General features: G+C 40.6%; 1 protein-coding gene and 1 pseudogene across 1 annotated transcript in view; both read left to right on the forward strand.

Moving 5' to 3' along the window:
- The window catches only part of LOC103179929 (cadherin-6-like), an 89,333-nt gene that overhangs the window by 23,428 nt on the left and 44,405 nt on the right, over positions 1–21,500 (forward strand).
- Positions 8,969–9,169, forward strand: LOC121848171 (annotated as a pseudogene).

The following is a 21,500-nucleotide window of genomic DNA, read 5'->3' on the forward strand; positions in this document are numbered from 1 at the left end:
AACTGTCCTATATAATTCCTTCCACCACTCCGAAAAGCAGTAGCTAGAGTCTAGAGTTGTAAACACACTCATATATCCAGAGTTTGGTGTCTGCTTTAATTGGTATGCAGAGAGATAAGCGGGGTCTTCTTGAAGCTGACCTGCTTCCAAGATGATGTGCTTGGCAACAGAATGTCAGAATCGAGTCAATCCTCTATGACAGTCTCAGTAATCCAATTCCAGCGCCAGGTGGGTCTGCAATACTCCAGGGTCCTGCTGATGACAGACCAGCCAGCCTGGCTCATCAGCAAAACATGGAAGGACAGATCAATCACCGGGAGCAGGGATTCTTCCCATTTAGCTCTCGCTAGCCTTGCAAGCCAAAACCCTAACAGGTCGGGTGGTCCTAGCTGGACAAGCAGCGGGAATCTTTATTTGGAATATTGACAAAGATTACAAAGATCTTTCAGAACTTATTTTTAAAGGTACGAATGCGATTCAGATAAGCAATTATAAACTTGAACCTTGCCTTCTGGACCAGCGACAAGTCCACTATATTTAATGTACAATGTATTCTGTGCCATCGTCTGCTACCTCCTAGTCCATTTTAGAAAATGAAACTATTACGAGCTGACATAATTAAACCAAATAAATATATTTAGTAGCTGGAACAGTTAAATAGAATAAACGGAGCACACATTCCACATGCTCGGAAATTTCTTAGACAAATCTTATCAATGAAAGTGCAAAAGCTGATTTGAAGTGTAGAATCCTTGGCCCATCTGATTCCCAATTTATCCTGTCAATATTGTATGGCTGAAGCTCACAAACCTTGGCATTGCTTTCCTTCCATTAGCTACCAGATAATGACAGGGTGACAGTTTTGTCCAAAATACTGCTCTCCACAGTTGAATTAAGGTATATTTTGGGGTTTAAAAGCCCAAATGTGATCATTGGGATGGGATATTTCAGCAATGTGTAATGTACCTCCAAATCATTGGAAGTAATATTTTTGTTAAGACGAAGACATGATTCCATTCAGGACAGTAAGAAACGATGCAAGTTTATTAGAATTACAACAGCAACTTGCAATTGTATAGCGCCTTCCAAGCAGGGTAGTGTCTCAGAGCACTTAACAGTGGCAGAGCCTGACTCCGAGCCGGTTGGAGGGGGTGGAGGTGGCCGTAAGCACGGTTGAGGTGGAGGGGGAAGGCTTTCAGGTGGGACTTGATAAAGGGAAGAGGGGGGCAAGGCAGAGGGATTGATGAAGTTTCTGAGCTTAGTGATTGAAAGCACAACCACCAGTGGTGGGGCGGAGGGTACGAGGAACGAGCAGGAGGCCGGTGCCAGTCGAGGGGAGGCACCGGTTGGTGATTTGGGGTGTGAGGAGGTCGGAGAGGTAGGGAGGTGCCAGAGAGTGAAGGGATTTGAACACAAGTGTGAGGATCTTGAAGTCGATCCTTTCGATGATAGGGAGCCAGTGAAGCCTGGCTTTATAAAGTTCATTAAGCAAGCTCTACATATATTTTTAACTTTTAGCCCTTAAGTACTATATTTACAGTGCTCATTTTGAAGAAAGAACATACATTTGTGTAGTGCCTTATCACGTCAAAACATCTCAAAGTGCTGCATAAGTAATTACTGGTAAGTGTAAATAAATGAAACATTATTATATGTAAGTCCCATAGAATGCTAAATGGCATTTGAGGATGGTTTAATTGTCCCCTGACAGTTACGTCAGGTTGGCTTTTAGTGCTTTTCAGAGGTGTTTCAGCTCTTGGAAATGGCTTGAATGTCAATTTAGTTTAAATTATTAGGGTTGTTGCACATTTAGCTGTGAATCAAAAGTAACTCAGAATATCGATAAAAGGCAGCTTCTGAATATTCCTAAAAATAGTAGATGTTATTCAGGTGGTATTAAAATCAATGCCAGCTCCAGCAGTAACCATGCTTTGTTGAGAATGCCGAGTAATATAAAAATAATGCCATCAAGATTGTGCCAATGCAATGATTGTGGCACATAATTTTCAAATGCCTCGTCTTTTCAAAACTCTGACATATGCTGCAACTCATTGTGCCTGCACATCACAACAAATCACAATGTTTACTTATTGTCTTTTGATCTATTGATGGTGCTAAAAGATTCAATCAATGAGTATAGAATTAGAGTGATGTGGCAGGCAGGTTGCCATGTATTGGGATTCCAAGTTGCAGAGTCATATGAAATGGTGAGTTCACTGCTTTTCTGCCAGGCACAGAGTGAGGCCACACTGAAAGGATAGAAAGTGGAAATGTGAGTTCTTTCAGGTTAATTTCGTGTAAATATTGACATCTAGATATTGGTAGAAGTCCTAAACCAGGCAGCTCTAACCACCTTCTCCACTTAGTAGGGACAGAGAGAAAATATCATAAGATTCCCATTGCCCCAATTGTTATCTTTTCACAATGTCTTCCCGTTTTTAGAGAATCATGCTATTTCTTTAATGAGTCCAATGGCCTGACCTCTACACCATTCCTGGCAAACCATTCAAGCTGTTAATTACTCTCTATTGCTCCACATTTACTTTCTCAATCTTAAGCTATTCCACATTTTATAATAACAAAAACACATTAATAATAATAATAATCTTTGCATTTGATATAGCGCCTTATCAAGTCTTCTAGACCTCTCAAAGCGTTTCACAGAATATAATGTAAAGTGAGTTGACTGTATATTTGTGGGTGAAATGCGGCAGCCAATTGCGTACAGCAGTGTCCCACAAACAGTCGTGATTTGAAGTGACCAATTTATTATTGTTTTATTTTCTTGAGGGATTATTGCTGTTAGTCTAAACTATATAACATTTCTGTTAGTCTAAACTATATAACAAAAACACTAACAAAATACTAACGAGAAACTAACAAAAAACTTTTTTTAAAAAACCCTAAAATACAGAGTGAGAGAGGAGAGAATGATGTGGCAGGTGATGTGGTGAGGACTGCAGTATGTGGGAATTAACGGAGGGCAGCCTGAGCCCGGGTGACGTCATCTGCAGCAAGTGTCTGCAACTGAGGAAGCTCCAGCTCAGAGTAGCAGAGCTGGAATCCGAGCTGCAGACATTGCGCAGCATTAGGGAAGGTGATCTAGTAGCCATTACTGAGACGTGGTTACAGGGAGATCAAGGGTGGGAGCTAAATATTCCGGGGTATTCGGCATATAGGAAAGATAGACAATGTGGAAAACAAGGGGGGGGGGGTAGCCCTGCTAATAAAGGATGGGATTAAAAACAGTAGAGAGGAAGGATTTTAAATCAGAAAATCAGGATGTAGTGTCAGTATGGGTGGAATTACGAAACAATAAGGGGCAGAAAACATTAGTGGGAGTAGTTTATAGACCCCCAGACAGCAGTTACAGTATTGCGCAGAATATTAACCAGGAAATTAGAGGAGGATGTAGCAAGGGGAATACACTAACAGTGGGTGATTTTAATCTTCATATAGACTGGGAAAACCAAATTGGCAAAAGTAAATTAGAGGATGAGTTTATAGAATGCATTAGAGATAGTTTTCTAGAGCAGTATGCTGAGGAGCCAACCAGGGAACAGGTTATCCTACACCTTGTTTTTTGTAATGATACAGGGCTAATCAGCAATCTGGAAGTTAAGGCTCCTCTAGGGCAGAGTGACCATAACATGATGGAATTTAGAATTAAATTAGAGAGTGATGTAGTTAAGACCGAAGCAAAGGGCTTAAATTTAAACAGAGCCAACTTTGCAGGTTTGAGAGAGGATTTAGCTAAAATAGACTGGGGAATTAGATTAAAGGATATGACAGTAGACCAGCTAGGGTAAACCTTTAAAGATATAGTACATAATTCTCAGCGATCACATATTCCCTTGAGGAATAAAAATGCCACAGGAAAAGTGGTTCAACCATGGCTAACTGGAGCAGTTAGGGAAAGTATAAAATTAAAAGAACAGACCTATAACACTGCCAAAAAGAGCAGTAAACCCGAGGATAAGGAGGGCTTCAGAGACTAACAAAGAAAAGCTAAGAAACTGATTAGGAGGGAGAAAATGGATTATAAGGGCAAACTAGCTAGAAACATAAATACAGACTGCAAGAGTTTTTACAAATACATAAAGAGGAAGAGACTATCAAAAGTGAATGTGGGTCCATTACAGGCAAAGACAGGAGGAATTATAGTGGGCGATAAAGATATGACAGTGTCATTAAACAAACACTTTGCTTTTGTCTTCACATTAGAAGACACTAAAAACTTACCAAAAATAGAGGGAACTAAGAAGCTAATGTTAGTGAGCAACTTAGGGAAATTAACATCAGTAAAGAATTAGTACTGGGGAAACTGTTGGGATTGAAAAATGACAAATCCCCTGGACCTGATGGCCTGCATCCTAGGGTTTTAAAAGAGGTGGCTGCAGAGATAGTGGATGCTTTGTTTTTGATCTTCCAAAATTCCCTGGATTCTGGAATAGTTCCCATTGATTGGAAGATCACAAACGTAACAACATATTTAAGAAGGGTGGGAGAGAGAAGTTGGGGAACTATAAACCAGTTAGTCTGACATCGGTGATAGGGAAAATTCTAGAATCCTTAATTAGGGACGTCGTCGTGGGGCACTTAGAAAATCATAACATGATTAGACAGAGTCAACATGGCTTTACAAAAGGGAAGTCATGTTTAACAAATCTTTTAGAGTTTTTTGAGGATGTAACTAGCAGGTTAGATAGGGGGAACCAGTAGATGTGGTGTATTTAGATTTTCAGAAGGCATTCGACAAGGTGCCACATAAAAGGCTGTTACATAAGATTAGAGCCCATGGAATTAAAGGCAATATATTAGCATGGATCGAAGAGTGGCTAATGGGAAGAAAACAGAGAGTAGGGATAAACAGGTCCTTCTCAGATTGGCGGGATGTGACTGGTGGAATGCCGCAAGGATTAGTGCTTGGGCCTCAACTATTTACAATCTATATCAATGATCTAGACGAGGAGATAGAACTTAAAATATCTAAATTCGCAGATGATACTAAGCTAGGTGGGAGAGTAAGCTCTGAGGATGACACAACAAGATTGCAAAGGGATATAGATAGGCTAGGTGAGTGGACAATAAGGTGGCAGATGGAATGTAATGTGGGGAAGTGTGAAGTTATTCTCTTAGGTAGTAAAAACAGAAAAGCAGATTATTTTCTAGAGGGGGAGAGACTAGATAGTGTTAGTGTTCAGAGGGATTTGGGTCTCCTTGTACAGCTGTTCACAAAAAGTTAGTATGCAGGTACAGCAAGCAACTGGGAAGGTTAATGGCATCTTGATGTTTATTGCAAAAGGGTTAGAATACAAGAGTAGGGAAGTCTTGCTGCAACTGTATAGGGCCTTGGTGAGACCACACCTAGAATATTGTGTGCAGTTTTGGTCTTATTTAAGAAAGGACATACTCACCTTAGAGGGGGTGCAGCGTAGATTCACTTGGTTAATTCCTGGGATGAGGGGGTTGACCAATGAGGAGCGGTTGAGTAAACTAGGCCTATATTCTCTAGAATATAGAAAAAATAGGGGTGATCTTATAGAAATATATAAGATTCTTATGGGGCTTGACAGAGTATACAGTTTAAGACTGTTTCCCCTAATCTATAACTGGGGGTCACAGTCTTAAGATGCCTTTTTGAACAGAGTTGAGAAAACACTTCTCCACTCAGAGAGTAGTGAATTTATAGAATTCTCTACCCCAGAAGGCTGTAGATGCTCAGTCCTTGAACATATTCAAGACTGAGATTGATAGATTTCTAAAGGATAGAGGGATTAAGGGATATGGGGATAAGGCGGGCAGATGAAATTAGGTTAGAAGATCAGCCATGATCTTATTGAATGGTGGGGAAGGCTCGAGGGGCCGAATGGCCTTCTCCTGCTCCTAATTCCTATGTTCCTATAACCCATTATGAAGGCTTCCCACATGACTGTCAAATTAGCGTGAAATCAGTAGGAGTTAAAGTAATTCTTGTTTGGAGATTATACAGTAAAAAATACTAAAAGCAAGTTTTAATTTTCAAAGACTGATGTCCAAGGTCAAGGAATAATAGTAATTCTTGAATTTAACATACAGCAGCACCTTATCACTTCAAAATATCTCAAAGCACTTCACAGAGGTTCTTATATAAATTTAACAAGAACAAATTACTCAGGTGGGTTACCAGGTTTTGCAAGTGTGTTTTATCCTCAAGAGTGAATAGAAGAGCAAAGGTCACAAGATTGGTCTGGACGAAGAGGGCCGTTCGGCTCATCTGATCTCATCTCTGCAGAACTCGCAATCTACTGCACCTCATCGTTGCATTAAGCTGCTTTTTGAATGAGTCTGGTTTCCTGGCCTCTCGCATCTTTCCTGGCAGTCTGTTCCAGTCCTTGAGTACCCTCTGCATAAAGAAAAACATCCTGGTATCTCTCCTGAAATTGCCCTTTGCAACTGTAAATCCACGTCCTCTTGTTTTCCTGTCATGATACATCCCGAAGTATTGATCTGGGTTTACTTTTTCAACTTTTTTAATTTTGTACACCTCTATAAAGTCCCTTCTGAGCCGTCTTCTTTCAAAACTGAAGAGCCTTAGCTTATCTACCGTTGTTCATAGCTGATTCCTCTAACATTGGGGACCATTCTCTTTGCTCTCCTCTGCACCACACCTAGGGCATAGACAGCCCCCTTATGTCACAGTAGCCAGAGCTGCACGCAGTATTCAAAGTGTGGTCTGATCAGAGAATAATCTGAGAATAACATCTGGGGATCTAAACTCGCCCCTTTAGCAATACAGCCCAGCATTCTGTTTGCCTTGTTTATCGCTGCTTCACATTGTTTTGACAGAGTGAGTGATGACTCAACTACAATAACCCCCCTAGAACTCTTTCAGCTTCACGCTTACTAGGTTCAATCCCATTCATGGAGTAATTGCATTACAACACTTTTTTGCCCTCAATTGTATGAGCATTGTTTGTATTGCCAAAGTGAAATTGATCAAAGTAGCCCACATTCGGGCCAAATTGGAAATGTTTAAGAGTTGACTCACTCGGGGCCACTTCACTCTATAGCATGCCCTTGGGGTCTAAATACGGTACTGTACTCACAACAGGAACTGCTAAGATTTTGCAAAATATTGACTCCTGCTCGGAACTGGTGATTTGTCACACTAACTTGTGGGAATGCTGCTCCAGTATGGCCATAAGGAGTTTCACTGGAACAGTTTCCAAGGTTCTGCGTGATGTGGTTTATGTCACAAGAGACATTTCCAGATCAAAGGGCCAGTAGCTTTAACACTTTTTCAAGGAGTGATTTTTCAACCTCAGTTAATGTTGGCAAGCCATTCAACAATTGGAAGCATCCATCAGATTCTGTCCCTATTGAGATGATTGGAAGTATGAACATTGGCTAATTTTTCCCTTCCCCCACACTGGGGACATTAAGGCTAATTCTAGCCTCATCACATCATTGAGATGTCTCAAAGCACTTCACAGGATATACTGTAGAATGGATTGACTGTAATTTGTGGGAATAATGCAGCAATTTCCCACAAATAATCCATGGAGTGAGTGAGTGACCAGTTTTATTTGGGGTATTTGTTGGCCAGGAAACTAGGATAAACTCTTCTCTATTCAAATAATGCCATGGAATCTTTAATATCCACCTGAACAGACGGATGGGACCTCGGTTTAACGTCTCATCTGAAGAACAATGCAACACTCCCCCAGGACCTTATTGAAGTGTCATCTTAGACTATGTATTTCCAAGTCCCGATGTAGGGCTTGAACCCACAACTGTCTGATTCAAAGGCGAGAGCACTACCACTGCTCCAGGCTGATACATAATTCCATTGATTGGAACACATTTAAAAACATGGCCATTTGTAATTCAATTGTACACATGAGGAAAAAGGATATGGAAGGGCACGGGAAGAAAGATTAGGATGGGCAGAGGCTCAAAAACACCATAACAGACTAGTTTGGCCAAGTGACTTTTTTCAGTTCTTTACAGACGTTGTAATTCTATGCATGTAGCGACCTCAAGAAGCAGCTGGGATATTCAGGAATGAAACATATGGAGCAAAATGCAATTCCCATATACGAAGACAAAACTGCTACGTTACCACTTTGATTGCCTAAGTTTCTCTTATAATGGAGTCTGAAAATAATCCCTTCACTTAAATGTGTCATGCTTAAATTTTAAGACTTGACAGGCCTCTTTATATAAAAAAAAATAAAAAACCACAGATGCCATACATACTGACATTTTACTTGTATGGCTTTGTGATATTCTCTCTATTGTTAAAGAATTTGCTGCATTCTGCTCTGTGAGCCATAATTGCTCCTCAATCTCAAATCCACGTGCTAGGCAGTAATCTTTTGACAAACCTACAGTTTTCACGTCGGTCCTCAGCAGTCATTCAACTGCCACTGACTATCACAAATGCCCAGACTCTTACAGTAACATACAATGTACTCCCAGCCTGGGGTTACTCCCAGCCTTGCTTTAACATGCTGCAGTTTTCTTCGGTCTCATAACCATTATAATTGGAGAGGAGCACACATGAACGCATTCTTTTTTCTTTACAGCTCCGCAGGATATCTTACATGCACCTTCCGGCTTCTGCACTGAACTCTGGCTTTAACTTTGAGGAGATTTCCACCTTTTTCGAAGTCACATAATCTGATCGGCGACGCCATGTGGTGAATGTTAAGTGGGTTTTGATTCTCACATGGAAGGGTCCTGTGCGTGCACATGAATGTGTCACACAGCCTGCACGTGTTTGAAAGAACAATTGCTCATTGTTGCAACGGAGAGACTTGTTAGCATAGAAAGCACTCGGCACAGTGGGGTGTCACCTCGACTCAGGCACAACAGGATGTGAGCTTCCCTTCTTGTTGCTAAATCAAGATCATGATAGAACACTGCATCCAGCAGGGCAAATCTTGATGCTTCAGTTATCTTATCATATTCTAATTAATCTAAGATCGCTTCTCTGCCTTTTGGCTGAGATCAAGTGTAGTCTTTGTTCTTATACAGTTACTTCTGGAGCTAGTATTGCTGGGGAAGCTCATCTCCTATTGAGATTTCTGAACCAAATCTCACCCATAACTGGTGCATTAGGGGAAGGATTGAGCTCCCACCTGCAGATATGCTTTCAGCCCTATGTTGGTTGGGGTTGGTATTGCAGTACTTCTAATCTAAGGAGTTTGATCTGCTCTCACAAAGAGGAAGCAGAGAATACTTGAACTCAGAGCTACCTTGAGCACTTGGTCACAAGGCTCAGGCTGGGCTTGCCCTGCCGGAGAAGTGATCCGGTCACCGTCCAGCCACTTGCTCGGGTGGTCATGAAGATATGGTTCAGGTCCACATTGTCCTTTGACAGTTTGGCCTAGAAGGGTTTAGGGGATTATTAGGGTTTGTCTGCGGGGACATAACTCTCGTCCCCAAAGTGGAACGTTTCTGTCTAATTCAGCTCATGGGGGGGGGAGCAGGTCTAACTTCGCTCACCAAAAAAGAAAATTATTGATCTAAACATATGCATATGTTGTTATAAAGCAGTGTGTTTTTCTTCTATTTAAACTGTGAGCACTTATACCCTTAGGGCTAACATAACAAGTCTGTATAATAGCACCTTAACCAGTCCTTTAGGTGCAGTTCATCGAAGAACTGCTCTGACTTTCATTGCCTTGAAGTAGTGCTGCCTTGCATACTCAACAAGGCTACGGCTAATGTACTTGTCAATACCGAATAAATGGACTGGAAAATGTGATTGCAATAATTGCTGAGATGCTTCAAAAACACAGCGGTCATCTTGTGAGTGATTTTAACCCTTAGTCCTCACTAATAAATCTTCTTCATCAAGTAGAGTATAAATCTGTCTGTGAAAGCAGAGTGCAGAAAAGCTGCTGACACAATAAATGGGGCAGAGGAGCTGTTAATGAAACTGGGATAATGGACAAGAAATTGAAATATCAGAATTGAGCTGCACCTCATGTGATGAAATATTGTGACAAAACAACTTTCTTACTGAAGGAAATCTTGTGGGGGCGGGGGAGTCTGTCATCAATCATTCACTTCCCTTGGCAAACTCGGACATGTTGCGCACCCTGCCCTCTCCACTCCACCAATGATAACTGAACCTTCAGATCCTACAGAAATAACCTCTGAAACTCCCTCCCTCTGTCCTCCATCTTGCCTTCTCTCGAACTGGCCTACCTTAAAACCTACCTCCCTAACATGCATCTATGACCACCTTCCTCTTTCCGCCTTGCCCCTCTTCCCTGTCCCTTGCTTAGCATATAACCCCATTCTAGTAAAGCACTCAGAGATGTTATCGTACACTAAGGGAACTTTATGAATGCAACACTCAAATATTAAGGAAAAGTAGTTGTCTTCACGTGATAGAAATAATTGAAATGAAGGTAAAAAAAAATGCAATTGGAATACTATGATAATATATCATAAGCGCACAAGTTGGTTCAAGGGTGCAAACCTTGGACTGCCCAGCACAGTGGGATGCCCTTCTGACATGCAAAGTAGCATATGAATGTAAATTTGTAATTTGCATTATATTGTGGTTTGGATGAAAAAGGCCCTTCCTCCCATCTGATTTCATCCTTACAGAATACCTACTCTACTGTCATCCCATTAACAACAACAACAACAACAACAATTTACATTTATATAGTGCCCTTCACCCAGGGTTGTGTCCTGGAGTGCCTGACAGTGGCGCAGTCTGATACTGAGCTAGGGAAAGAGGCGTGTGACCGTAAGCACCACCAGAAAGGAAGGTCTTTAGGCAGGATTTGAACGTCAGGTCGGAGGGGGCAAGGTGGAGGGATTGAGTGAGAGAGTTACAGAGTTTTATGGCGTAGTGACTGAAGTCACGGCTGGTGGAAAAGAGGAGACGAGGGACAAACAGGAGGCCAGAGCCAGCAGATAGGAGGCAGCGGGTGGTGGAATGGGGGTAAGCAGATCGGATAGGTAGGGAGGTGTGAGGGCATGAAGCGATTTGAAAACAAGTGAGAGAAGCTTGAAATTGATCTGTTCGGGGATTGAGAGCCAGTGGAGCCTGACAAGGTCTGGTGTGATGCATGTAGTTTTGTGCAGGTTAGTGTCCAGGCGGTGGGATGGGGGGGGCGGTGGCTCATGTCAGGGATGGCAGTCAAACACATATTCCGAGACTGGGAGCAGAGCAGTCAGCGAGGCATCATCAGCCCACAGGCATGGTGGCTGCGAGGGGCTAGAATTCCAGTCATTAATTAAAGAAAAACATCTTGATATCTGTCCTGACATTGTCCTCTACAAGTTTCAACCTGTGACCTCTTGTTCTACTGTCTTGTTGCTACGTATCCTAAAGTATTGATCTAAGATTACTTTTTTCTCTTGGAAATGTTGCAAAATCCTATTTTTGCACTATATATAGTATGTCTGTATTAAACTTAATTTGCCAGTTACCAGCTCATGTGCATCACCATTGTATGAGCAGGTTTAGAAAGAGGTAGTGAGCTGTTTATTCAACTGAATAATAACAGGGTGGGCCAATGATGTGGACTGAATCTTTTCATAGCAACTGTATACACCATAATGTTTGGTGTCTTTAACCAAATTTGTCATTGAAACTTGCCAGACAGTCTGCCTGGAGTCCTCTTTAACAAACTTAAGTGTACAACTGTGCCTCTTTGACAGAGAGGTATCTGCAGATCAAGCCAGATAGTATAAAGCTTTTAGTAGGAGTACCTTTTGATCTCTTGTTAATGAGATGTAGTCTTATAATCAGAAAAGGTTTTGATTTTGTTTATATTCTATTTATAAGTCAATCATATTGATAATATTGTCAAATCCATACATCTGTCGACTTGATGTCCTGATGCACGTAAATTGCTGACAATGCCCTGATATATGTAAATGATTAGGGTTCCAGTTTTAATCAGTAGACGCAAGAGTAAACCAGTCTTGTTAAATGCAGGTCCAGGACTCTGAAGGTTTTTTCTCTGCATGGATCTATTGCGCACAAGAAAATCCCACTGTAAATATTTTTGTGACCTTTACAAATGCTGAATATTAATACTGTCATTAATGGGTAACATATGCTTCAGATTAAGTGAGTTATTAGTCGAGCCACAGCGAGTCATCGATCGTTCAAAAGTGTAATGGAATTTTTTTTGATGAAATGAAATCATAAAAACAAAGTCAGGACATTGCATAGATTCTGTAAAAGGACATTTAACACGTCAACAGAGATTGAATGATTGATCTTTTTGTTAAATTTTCGCTGTGCACTTTGTGACTTTCCCCAAATCGGATCTAGTTTTGAATATCGCCGTTCTGAATGACAAGATCCCTGATCGATACTAAACTCTCACTTGAGTAATTGTGCCATAAGAAAGCATGGAATGAACCATTTGGTTCATTTAGCTTGTTCCTTCCACAAGCTATGTGGTTGCCCTGTCTCACAAATTACTCAGATACTATGTATTTCTGAGTGTTTGTGTCTGAGGGAGGGAATAAACCTCTAGTCTTCCTCAAGAGTTTTACTCGCACCCTCCAGTTATTCTGTTGCAGTTTAATTATACTAACCTACTCCTCATCCCCCGAGTCCTCCGCTCCACCCTCGGCCGCCGTGCCTTCAGCCACTATGCCCCGAGGCTCTGGAACTCCTTTCCTCACTCCCTTTGCCTCACTCCCTCTCTTCCTATTTCAGGTCTCAGCTGAAGACCTTTCTTTTTGACAGCACCTTTGGTCACCTTCCCCCCCCCCCCTTCCCCTGGCTCGGCCCCGGGATCCGTTACTGTAAAGCGCTCTGAGATGCTGTCCGACGTGGAAGGCGCTATATAAATCTAAGTTGTTGTTGTACTCACATCATGGAGTTCTGTAGTGCAATGGTTACTGTGCTTGCCTCGCAAGTGAGAGGACCCAGATTCAATTGTCGTGCAGGGCGAAACCTAAACAAGTTTCCTTACTCCCCTAGCTTCTATTTACCTAGCAGTAAGTAGGAACCCAGTTGTTAGTTGATTCACGGATTGCTTTCTGGGGGTAATAATCCCTCCCCCTCAATTTAAAAAAAAATTGATTATTCAATCCACGACTAGGATATTGCTTTGCGTAATTGGCTGTCGTGTTTTGCCCACAAAATGCACAGTCAATTCACTGTACAGTATATTCTGTGAAGTTCTTTGAAATATCTCAAAGTTGTGATAAGGCGCTATATCAAATGCAAGCTTTATTATTATTATCTACCTCTTTGCCCTTCCCTATTTTAAAGACTGGAAGTGTGACCCAGCACAATCTTTAACTCTGATAAAAAATATATTCATAATAACATTGCTCATATTTATGTGGCAGCATCAACCTTTCCAATTGGAATTTATAGATGCATTGAAGAGGAAACTAACTGGTTGGGCTGAATGGCCTGTTTCCATGCTGTGCAGTCTATGTAAATCTATATAAATGACACTGCTGGTGAGTTGCTGACTTTGCAGTTCCATCACCCCTGACTTTGTCAGCAAGGAGTGCAATGGATGGGCCATGCTTTGTTAAACTTGTAAAATAAACAGGATCAAGCACTTTGTTCCTATATGCACTGTCTGTTGCCCAGAGCACCAAAATAAAGTGTGTTTTTTTCTGATCCTAATTGAAAGCATTGTAGAACAGCTTATGTAAATCAACCTTCCCATTCCACATCGCTGTGCAACTGGGAGTGAGGCAGCTTTGCTCCCAACAGTACAAACGCAGCATAATTGAGCTTGATTAAAGCAGATAAAATGTTACTGTTTTTTTAAAATCATGCCAATCTGAAGCAATTCTTTACTGGGAGAAAGAAAAACGAAAGCAGGAGAGTGAAATAGATTGTCCTGCTTCTTCTTCAGATAATCTCCAATCGTCCCTCACCAGTGCTTTGGAGCTGCTTCCTGCAGTTTGCAGAACGCTCACTATTTTTCCTTCCATGTTCCTCCCCACTTTGAATTCCACACTGTGTTTAATTTATGACTGCTACTTATTCATTAGAATGTCAAAAAAAATCCAAATATATTTGCCAAATATCACATCTTTAGCCAAATATCACACACATCGAATCGACAGTGAATAAGGAGCTCCGTGTTACAACCAACAAACCTGCTTTGGTCTTGTGCTCCACATTTGCAATTTAATAAATAAAATTGGTCACTCACTCCATGACTGTTCGTGGGACATTGCTGTGCACAAATTGGCTGCCACGTTTCGACCACAAAATACACTTTACAGTATATCCTGTGACATCTCTGCTACGTGATAAGGCACCATATCAAATGAAAGGATTATTATTAGAAGGTTGAGAGATTTGATATCATGTATTTAAATTAGCTCCATTAATCTCCAGAGGAAGGTGAATAATCATAGGTAAAACATCCAAGAATATCCAAGTACCTTGAATTTATTTCCTATGATCCATGAAAAAAGTCTGACCAAATACTGTGATGTCTATCTAACATTACAGTCTTATCTTGGCCAGTTCAGTTGATTAGATGATATTTCCACTGCTCTTTGGACTACAGTAACCCAAATGATAATCATCATCATCTTCATAGAGAACCATTCTCATCGAGCTTTTCATCATCTTATCCTTAAAACCTTACAAATCATACTTAGATTCTTTTTCCAGCTTCTTAAGTGATTTAATCAATGTAGTAAGGGTTGATGTTATGCAGAGTCTATTGCATGTATTTATCACTGTATGTGTGTACGTGTATATGTGTGCATGCATGAGGGAAGGAAAGTTACTCTAATCTTTAGTCTTGCTCAAGACTTTTTATTCATACCCTCCAATTACTCAATCACAGCCTCAATAGAGTAACTTGCTTCCCTCTACCTCAAAGCCCTTCTCAATTTTAAAGATTGGGACAAGAACCTGACACAATCTTCTATCCCATTAAAATAAATTCTTAGCAACACTCTTCGTAAGGTTTATGCTGCAGAATCATTCTATACGATATTCTCTGAATGCTGTCTAATACGGCATATATCCTTTGAAGCTGGGGTCACCAAAGTGCAGTTAATATTATATATTAAATGTGATCTTATAGATGGCTTATGCAGAACTAAAAGATCCTCTTTCATCTTTAAATCAAATATATCTCCAGTATTTGATTAGCCTGCTTCTTATTGAGAACAGTAAGCTATTAAGTGGATGCTTTCAAAGAATGGTCAATAGTGACAACAAAATCCATCTTTTTTTCCACCTTTGCTAATTGACATCCATTTATTATGTACACGCATTTTATCTTTCCTGTGCCTGTGTGCATTAGTTTCTATTGATCCACATTAAAATCTATCTGCTATTCCACAGCCCATCCATTTCATTTTTTCAGATCCCTTTGAGTACCATCAATCTTCATGTCATTACAACCAAGAAATTGGAAGGAGGATGCAAGTTGCAGACCTTGCCACTTATTTGGAAAGATTGATTTTCTCTTTGTTAATTGTAAAGGCCATCTTCATGTTATTACTGAGTATTTCAAAGAATTAGGCTTCAAATAATCAAGATCAACTGGCTCCAAAATTGTATTCTATATGCTATTATGTTATTTATCTGGGAGAGTTGGTGCTGCCCCAAAATTACATTGTGGTAATGAAGACGAATGCACTGTGATTTTTGTGTTTTTGCTTTAGTTAATATAAAATTTTATTTAAAGTTAGATAAACATTAGCCATTGATCAGGTATAGATGCTTGGGAGTCAGTGTGGATTTGAAAAAGGTAGGTCATGCTAAGTTAATTACATTTTTTGACTGCATCAAGGTGTGTTTATATGTTCGATTATGATATGATAACAATAAGATACCAGATCTCTGAGAGTCTCTCTCTCTCTTTGCTTTGCCTTTCTAAACTCTGTACGTGTGTGTGTGTGCTTATCACTCTCTTAGCTATGTGACTCCAAACCCATACTTATCTGGTCTCTCCACCTCCTGCTGCTGGGTCAGTCTCACTCAGGATACATTCTCATCCTCGGGGTCTTGCACACGTGTTTACAACTAAAATATTTGCCGACACTTCAACTTGACATTGGAGCCTCAAGGCAGACAAGCAGACAGGTGAAAAGCTGGGGTTGTTCTACTGTCCATGTTTTCAGATAGCATTTGATCAGGTGCCCAAAAGAGATGAGGATTGTGCAAATTCAGGTAAGTAGAATTAAAGGCAAATTTGTAGCATAGATAGAAATGTGGCTCAAAGAGACAAGGCAGAGTAGAGGTAAATGGATGTTTTTGCACTTGGTTGTGTGTCCCAGGGATCTGTGCTGAGACCTCGGTTATTTTCCATCTGCACTATATTAATGATTTGAAAATAGACAATTTCTCAGTTTCTCAGTTTGTTGGTTGTAATTAGAGATATACTCTAATCACCAGATTAGTGGCTTTGGAGAAGAATGCAAGCCAACAAGCTCTTGGTTGAATGGCAGAAAAGTGGCAGATATGGATTATCTTGCAATATATTGAAATTGGCTGTTCTGCGCAACCCATTATAGAAAAGACATCAGAGCTATTGGAAGGATGTAGCGTAGGCTCTCAAGAATGAGACCATAAGTGAAGAAACCAGCTCTTCTATTTTCAGGATAAAGTTAATAAAGCAGGGTTGGTTTCAGTGAAATGGAAGATTAAGATGCTCAATGGACTGAATGGTGTTCTCCTAGGTTGTCATTTCTATCATTCTGTTCTATGTAATAATCACACTGTTATAGCTTGCTCTGGTTGCAAGACAGGTAAAATGTGCTGCCAAAATTCAGACTTCATGAATGACATGTCTTTTCATTAGGATTGTGATGATCCAGAACTGACTAGCCTGGTAGTGTTGCATTTTGCCTGAATCAGGTGTACAGTTATCTAAGAGTATCAGAGGCAGCTTGTCTACATTATGCCACTGTGATACCTAATAAACAGTTTCTTAAGCATAATGCAATATTCAGCCTGACTATAAAAGACCATTTTAACTTTTAATTTAGGGGATATAAAGGTACATTCTATAATAATATATCAAATGCAAGGATTATTATTATTTATTATTATTATGGAATAATAGTTCCACCCATGGTTGGCTTTAGCAGACCTAATTATAAAGTCTGCAGGTTTCGTCTAAGACAGCCCAGGGTCTGTAATTGCAGGCTGTCTTGGGTGAAACCAGAAGACACTGTAAATAGATATGGGAAACATGCATGCATCGGACACTTCTGCACACCTTGACCAGCTATCTCAGAAACCTTTCATTATAAGGTGCTGCTGGCTTCGACACAGGCAACAACCGGAGTGAAGTTCACAGCAGAATCTTCAAGACGATACCATTTGCCCAGTTAACCTACTTCACAATATAATTGTAGCCTCTATTATTAAATATTCACTAGAATAACTAGAATATTTATAGAATTAGCATGTGGTGTGTCTGCAGGTTTCCCTCCTCAAACTATAGTTTATCAGATTATAAGAATATTTTTCCATGTCGACTTTTCCTTACCATGTTGCAGTAAATCACAGCATAGCATTACATAGGTTGTAAGGAACATACTGTTTTTGAAAACACAGGAAGCCACTTGCCCTAAATATATTGCTAATACTATTGTAAGGCTCTGTTCATAGAATCATAGTGTTGACTGCAGTGGGTCAATTCTGTGTAATATTTTATTTAAATAAAATTATTGACTTTTAAATCTTTTATATTTTTGGATACAAAGATAATCAAGCTCACAGAGATGGGTATTCCTTTAGTATGTTTTATGTAAGAAACATTTTATGTAGCACTGTGCTTGTATAGAAAGGCCTATTTACTGATCTGGAAAACAGTATAATTGTTGTCTTCTATCCTCCAGAAACTGTTTCAACTTTAGGCTAGTTATTGCCCAATATTTATACTACATTAATACAATGTTCTTGATCTGGTGCTTCAATCCAACATCATTTTCCAATCACATTACAATTTTCATACTCCACACTTTTCTTACAAGCAGCTATTTTTATAAAATGCTGTCCTTGACCATTAACCCACTTAAGAGAACAAAGATTTGAAAAAACTCACATTGGTTACCCCGCCTGCTACCACATTCAGTTTCTCCGAGTTTGAGACTGTCAACACACTTTACCTCCCACTTCTGCATACCTAAGCCCTCTAGTCACACATCTCTTTGCAAACAGGAGATCTGGGTTTGATTCCCGGCAGGGTAAAACCTTGGGCAAGTTTCCTTACTCTACACGCCTGATAATAATCCCTCAAGAAAAATCAATAATAAATTGGTCATTTTTAATCCACGACTGTTTGCGGGCACTGCTGTGCGCAATTGGCTGCCGCATTTTGCCCACAATTATACAGTCAATTCACTTTACAGTCTATTCTGTGAAGCGATTTGAGACATCTAGAAGATGTGAAAAGCGCTATATCAAATGCAAGGATTATTATTATTACATAATGTCACCAGGACATTGGATAAAGGAAAAACAGACACTATTCATTTCTATCAAGGTTAGAACAGTCTTCAGCAGAATTTCATTTAAAAAGGTATTGCAGTATAAATGTTTAGTTAAATTCCATTATAAACCAAATGCACAATACAACAGCATAATAGTCAACTTAACAGAAACTGATGGTTTATAATGTTGAAGTGATTACAAGTATATGATTTGTATATTTGTAATCACAAATCACAGCTTTCAATAGAAAGCAATGCACAGTAATTTCTATTTGATTATTGAGCCTATGCTGGTGCTGACACCTTCATTGCAGTTTACCCATTCTATTTCCTCTCTTCATACATAATAATAATAATAATAATAATCATTGCATTTGGTATAGTTCTTTCACATCAGGAGGATGTCTCAAAGCACTTCACAGGTTATTTTGTAAAGTGTAATGATTGTGCATTTATTAACGAATGAGGCAGCCCATTTGCAAAGAGCCATTAAGTGAATGACCAATTTCATTTGGGGGATTGTTGGCCAGGACACTGAGAGAAACTCCCTTCTCTTTTCTTTAATGCCCACCTGAACAGATACAGCAATGTCCCACATATAGCCATGAAGGGAATAATCTTGTATTATTTCCAGCCCTCTACCCAAAACTAAACACTGCACAGAAGTAATATGAATAGATATATGAACATTTCTTCCTAATTTTCTCCCCTCATCCCCCAACACGCGTCTGCTCATGCTAGTATACAGTCTCTTCACTACCAATCCTGAGTCATTTGTCTTTTGAGCCCAGACGCGAAGCATCAGCAGACAATTCAACCATACGGTGGGGAGGTCATCACAGCCAAACTCCTTTGGCCATAGAGTGGTTGCGCCATGAGAATGCTTTTTATACACCACCAACAGCACAAAAAGAGCACTGGATTGATTGTAAGAAGAGTTTGGAAGTCTCCAAGCCATGATGCACCCAATATACTCTGGGTTGAGTCAGCAGGATGCTTCCCTCAGTGAAGGGAGTGTGTATTCTATTCCATATGCAGGAATTTCCATGGAACTCTCAGTCTGGTTTGGAAACTCTTAAGCACGTTGATGGGTTTCTGCATCTGTTAGACACCCAGCTGACCAAGCCAAAGGGAAAAGACATTTTGCAAAATGAGTTGAGGTTGAGCTTGTAATGATTGATGCCATAGTGACCTTACCGTAGGGTCTTAACAGAGACTTTGGTTACAGTAAAGTCGATCAGGCAGTACTGCTGCTTCCTGACTGAACAGTATGAACTACTTCTAACATTTGAGGTAATCTGGAGGATGTGTAATAAAGCTGAGTACACAACTTTTAAATTATCATTCAGCAGGTTGAGAGACTGCAGTCAGAATGTTGACCCCGATGCTATAGAATCTACCACACCATGCAAATAGGATGAATTTCAAACCACTGAGAGCTCAGGAGATTTACAGAAGCACTCCTACTTGAGGTTCTGTACTTTACACACGAAATTTGACATGACTAAAAGCATTCTACTTACAGGCAGCAATAAGTAATACCTTCTGTTCTTCCTGAACAGATATTGGCAGTGCCTGATGCTGTCAGGTACTGACAGTATCACCGTACAAGGATGCACACTCCACTTTACTAAGCCAGTCCAAAACCTTGGTGTCTTGTTTGACCCTCAACTATCCTTTCTACCCCACATCTGTGCCATGACCCACTCTGCCTTCCCCAATCTTCGCAACATCGCCCGGCTCCGACCCTGTCTCACACCGCAGGCCGCTGAGACCCTCATACACATATTCATAACTTCCAGGCTCGAGCATGCAAACTCCTGCTTATCAGCCTCCTCAAGTCCTCCCTCCATAGGCTGCAGATCATCCAGGGCTTTGCAGCCCATGTCCTCTCCTGCACCAGGCTCCACGTCCCTGTCACCCCAACCCTCGCCTGACTCCACAGGCTTCCCATCACACAGAGGATACAGGTCAAGATCCTGGTCCTCACCTTCAAAGCCTTCCACAGTCTTGCTCCCCCCTCCCTCTGCAACCTTCTAGCCACCTATCAACTGGCTTGCTCCCTCCACTTAGCGGGCTCTGGCCTTCTTCACATCTCCCACCTCACCCAACCCACCATTGGCAGGCAGGCCTTTTGCCACTCTTCCCTCCCCCTCTGGAACTGCATCCCGCAGTCCCTCCACCTCACCCCCTCCCTTGCTTCCTTCAAGACCCATCTCAAGACCCTCCTCTTTGACCATGCCTTTGGTCACCCTCCTTCCCCCTCTGCCCTCCACCCTCCCCAATCCCAACTCCCAGTTCGGGTCCGAAATACTGATTTTCCAGTGCCTTGGGACGTCCTCCTGATGTGAAAGGCGCTAAACAAATGTAATTTTGTTATTGTTGTTGAATGCCTGATAAGGTTCCAAAGTTGATCACCAACTGAAGGCCCTGGGCCAATGCGATTATTATAAGCACCGGAGTCTTTTGTTGCTAAGAACACACAAAACATTTACTGCTCTGAAAAGTGAAAGAAAATCATAAAGCCTACATAAATCAAATATCAGTGATATTGTTACAGCAATTCTTGTGCAATCTTTATTGAACTGGAAAAAATATTAACTGCAAAAACAAGTTCATCATGAGTTTGTTTGAATATCGATTTGTTGGCTGAAAAGCCTGCGTGTTGTGGAATTTTATTCCCATTTGCTCTGTCTTTCTCCCTGTTCTGTGATGATGTCACGGTGTGGTGCAGTGCTTTTTGCAAGCTGTCATTAAGTCACCATAAACCAAGAAATATTCATTGAGCGTGATGAGTGTCCAACTACTGTTCCAATAACTTTAATCTCTATGTTGATGTGTAATTGGCTTCTAATGGCATCATGTGACATAGAAATCAATAGGCACCTGATACTAGTAATGTGTGAGACATCTCAATCACAAACTAAGATAAGAGAACTGAAAACCTGCTTTTCTACTGAGCACATATCGCACAAAGATCTGTTGCTGTTGAGAATGAGATAAGACAGTTATAATGGATCGGGCTCCAACCAACGCCCCTACTAGCTTTAGAACTCTAAAATAGCCCTCTTGTATGTTAACCAAGGCGC

The sequence above is a fragment of the Callorhinchus milii genome, unplaced genomic scaffold (genome assembly GCF_018977255.1).
Source record: "Callorhinchus milii isolate IMCB2004 unplaced genomic scaffold, IMCB_Cmil_1.0 Scaffold2, whole genome shotgun sequence".
In the NCBI taxonomy this organism is placed as follows: domain Eukaryota; kingdom Metazoa; phylum Chordata; class Chondrichthyes; order Chimaeriformes; family Callorhinchidae; genus Callorhinchus; species Callorhinchus milii.